Raw genomic sequence first — 6050 nt, 5'->3', positions numbered from 1 at the left:
TTGGAAGTCTTGTGCAAAATGTGATTTCACTTAGTGATTGTGCTGGAACAGCTATAAATTGCCACATTTCTGCCTAGGGCTGCGATAATGTATTTTCAGTGTGGCTGAATTGCTCACTTCTGGTTTTGACTGCCTTTTCTACAGAGAAGCTGGCACTCAGATAAGTTTCCTGAGACATCCTCATAGCAAGATGTTGACAGATAACTATCTTTCCGGGGTTCTAACTGGGCAGTAGCCCATCCAGATGTGCATGTGTGTATGTCTGTTGGCACATGGGAGAGTCTGGTGATCTGTCTGTCTGGCCGGGATCCAAGAGGCATAGAGATAGCTCCTTGGAATGGAGTTTCTGCGCTGAGGCAGCATGCTTTGGTAGGAAGGCATTGGGCCAATTTAATAGGGTGGGGAGTCTTATTCAAGGAAGTGAGAAATATTATAGCAGGCTGGAGAATCAGATTCCTCTCCACAATATGTGTTGGGTAATTGTGTAAGTGCTCAATAAATAAATAAATGGTAGAGCGGTCAGGTGTGCTTCTGGGTACTTGAAAGGCATAAATGAATGCCTAACTCAATGAACTCACTGTAACTTGTTTGGGGGATATAAACTATGGATGCCAACCATTTTTTAAAGTCACCTTACCCCAACCTTTTTTTTTTAGTGCAATGATTTTATTCACTGATAAACTAAAAGCCCACTTTTAGACGTTTCTTTGTTGTGTATGCTTCATTTGTGTTATCAGCAAGCAAAGCCCTGTAAGAAAAGGCTTCACCTAGTCCTCAGACGGATCCATCCTCATCTTGACTAATCTGCAAGTAACGAAGTTTGTAAGTCTCCATATCAGACGCAACCACTCGATGAAGCCAATCATGAAGATTGTTCTTCTTAAGGTATTTCTAGGTAAAGTATTTCAAGTACCTTTTAGAGAGCTATTGCTTAGAAACAACTGTGACTTTATTTTTGGTGTTCAATGTGAACAACATTCCCAAGATTTCCAGTTTTTCCATTGACTTTGGAAACTGCTCAAAATTTCTAGAATCAAAACTTTCAGCTTCTACTGGATAAGTAAGGTCCAAATTAAATTTCCAGGATGACCTCTTGGGCTTCTTGTCTTTAGGCGCCATCTTGAAGGCTTACTCCAACCATAAGGCTGCTTATAACTCATTCAATGTTTTCAAATAGTTGTTATCTAATACTTCAATGGGTGCCAGCCATTGTACGCTGCTTAGGATACACAGAAGTAAATAAAACAGCTTGTTCTAGGATTAATATTGTATACAAAAATGTAAAGCCGCGGTCCCCAACCTCCAGGCTGCAGATAGAAACTGCTGCATAGCAGGAGGTGAGGGAGTGAGGCTTCATTTGTATTTACAGCTGCTCTCCAGAGCTTGCATCACTGCCTGAGCTCCACCTCCTGTCACATCAGCAGGGGCATTAGGTACTCACAGGAGCACAAACCCTACAGTAAACTGAGCATAAGGGATCTAGCGTGTGTGCTCTGCGGGGGAATCTAGTGCCCACCCACCCCTCACCACCTCCACCCCACCCTACCCTATGCCAACATCTGCCATTCCCACCCCCACCCTGTTTGTGGAAAAATCGTCTTCCATGAAACTAGTTGCTGGTGCCAAAAAGGTTGGGAAGCCCTGTTGCAATGGATATTTTAGGGGAGTAGAATTAGGTGGTGATATGGGTAAGGATTCTTCAATTTTACCTTTGAACTTTACTATTTGATCTTTTAGTGACAATTTTTTGGCAATAAATTTTTTTTTGTAATTCAACAAAGATCTGAGCAATTGTTTGGGCTAAGTACTCTTCTGAGCTTTGAGAAAACAGCAGTGACTGTTCCTGGACATTCCAATTGGGAAGGAACCATAAAACAAATGCATGAAAATATGCCAAATAGAGTTATGATGATTGATGATATGTTCTATGGAAAACATAATTTTTTTAAACAAAGACGTTCTTCTAAACAGGTTACCATATTAGGATTTGTTTGTTGATCTTGACTCTTTAGAGACTAGGCAAGGCAAATACCATATTCATTTACTGGCTTGGGCAAATAGCAGCTTTGAGAGAAATAGGCCAGAAGGCCAAGGCTCAAAGCCTGAACCATTGGATTCCTGTCCAGCACTCTGTCCACCCAGCACAAACTAAAAGGGCATCTGAGCTGCCTGCATTCTTTTGGCACATGAGGGAAGTCAACCTAGAGGGTTTGGCCCGGCTGGCTGCCTCTAATTGGAGATCAGGCCTTCTGCACACAGTCTGGGGACAGAACTCACTACTGTGCTAGTATTTCAAAGTGCCTGCCCCGCCTTCCTGCATCCATGGCCTTCTTTTTTCCAGCTCCACCAGCTGGTTTCCAGGGACCTGGTCCCATATGCTTCTGTTTGCCTTGTCAAATAGCTGCCTGAACACTGAGACTTAAAAATTAAAAGTTCAGAATGCCAGATCCCAGCCACCACATCCTGATGTATTTTTAGGACAACATCCTTCTTCTTTGGTTCCTTGAGAATCTGCTCTTTTTTCTGTCTCCAAACTGTTTCCATTTCCACTTCAGAGTGAGGTTCCCTTACCTTTGAACGCAAAGCTTAGGGTCGTATTTCCTGCTCATAGATAAGGAAAGATGTTTTCACTAAATTTCCCTAGTCAAAGAGTAGGTAAGACTAGATATGATATAAATTAAAGAAATACAAGAAAAATTATATACATACTAACATTACAAACATTTAAAACTCTTTTTTACTTTTAATCCTTTTCTTCCAACTGCGAATGTAAAAACTTTAAAAAAATACAATTTACTTATTTATTTATTTTTATTCATTCATTTTTGAGACAGAGTCTCACTGTTGCCCTCCATAGAGTGCTGTAGCATCACAACTCACAGCAACCTCAAACTCTTCGGTTGAAGAGATTCTCTTGGCGTGGCTCAAGTGGCTAAGGCGCCAGCCACATACACCTAAGGTGGCGGGTTTGAACCCAGCCCAGGCCCGCCAAAACAACAATGAAGGCTGCAACCCCCACCCCCCAAAAAACAGCCGGGCATTGTGATGGGCACCTGTAGTCCCAGCTACTTGGGAGGCTGAGGCAGGAGACTCGCTTGAGCCTAGGATTTGGAGGTTGCTGTGAGCTGTATGCCACAGCACTCTACCCAGGGGGACAGCTTGAGGCTCTGTCTCAAAAAAAAAGAGATTCTCTTGCCTCAGCCTCCAGCAAGTAGCTGGGACTACAGGCGCCCACAATGCCTAGCTATATTTTTTTGTTGCCGTTGTCATTGTTGTTTAGTTGGCCCGAGCCAGTCTCAAACCCACCAGCCTCTGGCTGGCGCCATAACCACTGTGCTATAGGTACCAAGCCTTTATTTATTTTTTTGAGACAGAGTCTCACTTTGTCACCCTCGGTAGATTGCCACGGTGTCATATCTCATAGCAACCTCAAACTCTTGGGCTCAGGTGATTCTCTTGCTTCAGCCTCCTGAGTAGCTGAGACTAAATAGCTGGGCACCTGCCACCATGCCCAGCTATTTTAGACAGGGTCTTGCTCTTGCTTAGGCTGGTCTCAAACTCCCATGATCCACTGGTCTCAGCCTCCAAGACTGCTAGGATTACAGGCGTGAGCCACTACACCTGGCCCAATACTTTACATTTTTGACATATTTTCATTTTGATTTGTTCTGTAGGGCTTACAAATTTGTTGTTATTGGTTAAATATATTATTAATGTATATAGTATGACAACCAAAAAGTAAAATCTCAGGCCAGGCAGGTGGCTCACACCTGTAACCTAAGCACTCTAAGAGGCTACTGTGGGTGGATTGCCTGAGCTCAGGAGGTGGAGACCAGCCTGAGTAAGAGCAAGACCCTAAAAATAGAAAAACTAGCCAGTCACAGTGTATGGCACACATCTTGCAGGTGGGACACAATTATAAGAGGTACTTTAACAAATGCAATCAGTGGCTCGGTGCCTGTGGCTCAAGCAGCTAGGGCACCAGCCACATACACCTAAAGTGGCGGGTTCGAGTCCTCAGCCCGGGCCCGCCAAACAACAATGACGGCTGCAACCAAAAAATAGCCGGGCGTTGTGGCGGGCGCCTGTGGTCCCAGCTACTTGGGAGGCTGAGGCAGGAGACTCGCTTGAGCCCAGGAGTTGGAGGTTGCTGTGAGCTGTGATGCCATGGCACTCTACCCAGGGGGATAGCTTGAGGCTCTGTCTCAAAAAAAACAAAACAAAACAAAACAAATGCAATCAGTGTAACCTAATTCTTTGTACCCTCAATGAATCCCAAACAAAAAAGTTTAAAAAGGAGAAAATAAAAACTCGGTAGGCAGACATGCCTATAGCCCCAGCTACTCAGGAGGCTGAGGCAAGAGGATTGCTCAAGCCCAAGACCTTGAGGTTGCTGTGAGCTAAAAGTTTCCTTATAGGCTCGGTGCTTGTGGCTCAAGTGGCTAAAGCGTCAAGGTGGCAGGTTCGAATCCAGCCTGGGCCCGCCAAACAACAATGACGGCTGCAACCAAAAAATAGCCAGGTCTTGTGGCGGACGCCTGTGGTCCCAGTACTGGAAAGGCTGAGACAGGAGACTCGCTGAGCCCAGGAGTTGGACGTTGCTGTAAGCTGTGATGCCATGGCATTCTACCCAGGGGGACAGCTTGAGGCTCCTATCTCCAAAAAAAAAAAAAATTTCTTTATAATCTTTTCAGTGATATTGCAGGCATATAAAGACATATATGCACATGTATTTTTTTTAAATGTGAATTTCGCATATGCAACTGATTGGCACATCAATTTTTATCTCTTAATAGCATTTCTTAGAACTCCTGTATTAGAATCTCATATAAGGAGTGGTGCCTGTGGTTCAAAGGAGTAGGGCACTGGCCCCATATTCCAGAGGTGGCGGGTTCATACCCAGCCCCAGCCAAAAAAAAAGAATATGTTAGCATTTGGTAAACAGCATTGCTTTTTAAAAAAAAGATTCTCATATAAATGGAACCATATAATATGTACTCTTTTGTCAGCTCTGTGCCTGTAGCACAGTGGTTACAGCGCCAGCCACATACACCAAGGCTGGAGGGTTGAAACACGGCCTGGCTGGGCCAGCTAAACAACAATGACAACTGCAACAAAAAATACCTAGGTATTGTGGCGGATGCCTGTAGTCCCAGCTACCTGGGAGGCTGAGGCAAGAGAATCTTTTAAGCCCAAGAATTTGAGGTTGCTATGAGCTGTGACAGCACAGCACTCTACCAAGGGTGACATAATGAGACTCTGTCTCAAAAAAATAAATAAGTAAAAATAAAATAAGCAGGCTTGGTGCCTGTGGCCACATACGCCTGAGCTGGAGGGTTCGAATCCAGCCCGGGCCCAACAAACAACAATGACAGCTACAACCAAAAAATAGCCGGGCATTGTGGCAGGCACCTGTAGTCCCAGCAAGAGAATCGCTTAAGCCCAGGAGTTGGAGGTTACTATGAGCTGTGTTGCCAAGCCATGCCCTCTACCCAGGGCAACAGCTTGAGGCTCTGTCTCAAAAAAAATAAATAAATAAAAAATAAAATAAGTAAATATGTACTCTTTTGTGTAAAGCTTTTTTCACTAAGTATGTTTTTGAGATTTATCCATGTTGTTGCAGGTATCTGAAGTTTGGTCCTTTTCATTGTTGAGTATTGTTTCAGTGTATGAGTAAACAACAATTTGTTTATTCATTCCCTTGGTTTTGTTTGAGACAGTCTCACTTTGTCACCCTCGGTAGAGTGTCATGGGATCTTACCCCTCAGCAACCTCAGACTCTTGGGTTTAAGTGATTCTCTTATCTCAGTCTCCCGAGTAGCTGGGACTACAGGCGCCTGTGGTAAAGTACCATGGTGTCACAGCTCACAGCAACCTCCAGGTGCCCAACACACCGCCTGGCTATTTTTATTATTTATTTATTTTTTGAGACAGAGTCTCAAGCTGTTGCCCTGGATAGAGTGCTGTGGTGTCACAGCTCACAGCAACCTCAAACTCTTGGGCTTAAGCGATTCTCTTGCCTCAGCCTCCCAAGTAGCTGGGACTACAGG

At 44.2% G+C, this 6050-nt stretch overlaps 1 pseudogene; it reads right to left on the bottom strand.

Moving 5' to 3' along the window:
• Positions 1–774: 774 nt before the first annotated feature.
• On the bottom strand, positions 775–1119 carry LOC100962711 (annotated as a pseudogene).
• Between the last annotated feature and the right edge of the window lie 4931 nt (positions 1120–6050).

Source organism: Otolemur garnettii, unplaced genomic scaffold (assembly GCF_000181295.1).
Source record: "Otolemur garnettii isolate 467f Iridium unplaced genomic scaffold, OtoGar3 scaffold00001, whole genome shotgun sequence".
NCBI classification, from domain to species: domain Eukaryota; kingdom Metazoa; phylum Chordata; class Mammalia; order Primates; family Galagidae; genus Otolemur; species Otolemur garnettii.
Note: the sequence above shows the minus strand (reverse complement) of the source record. Positions and strands in the feature narration are given on the sequence as shown.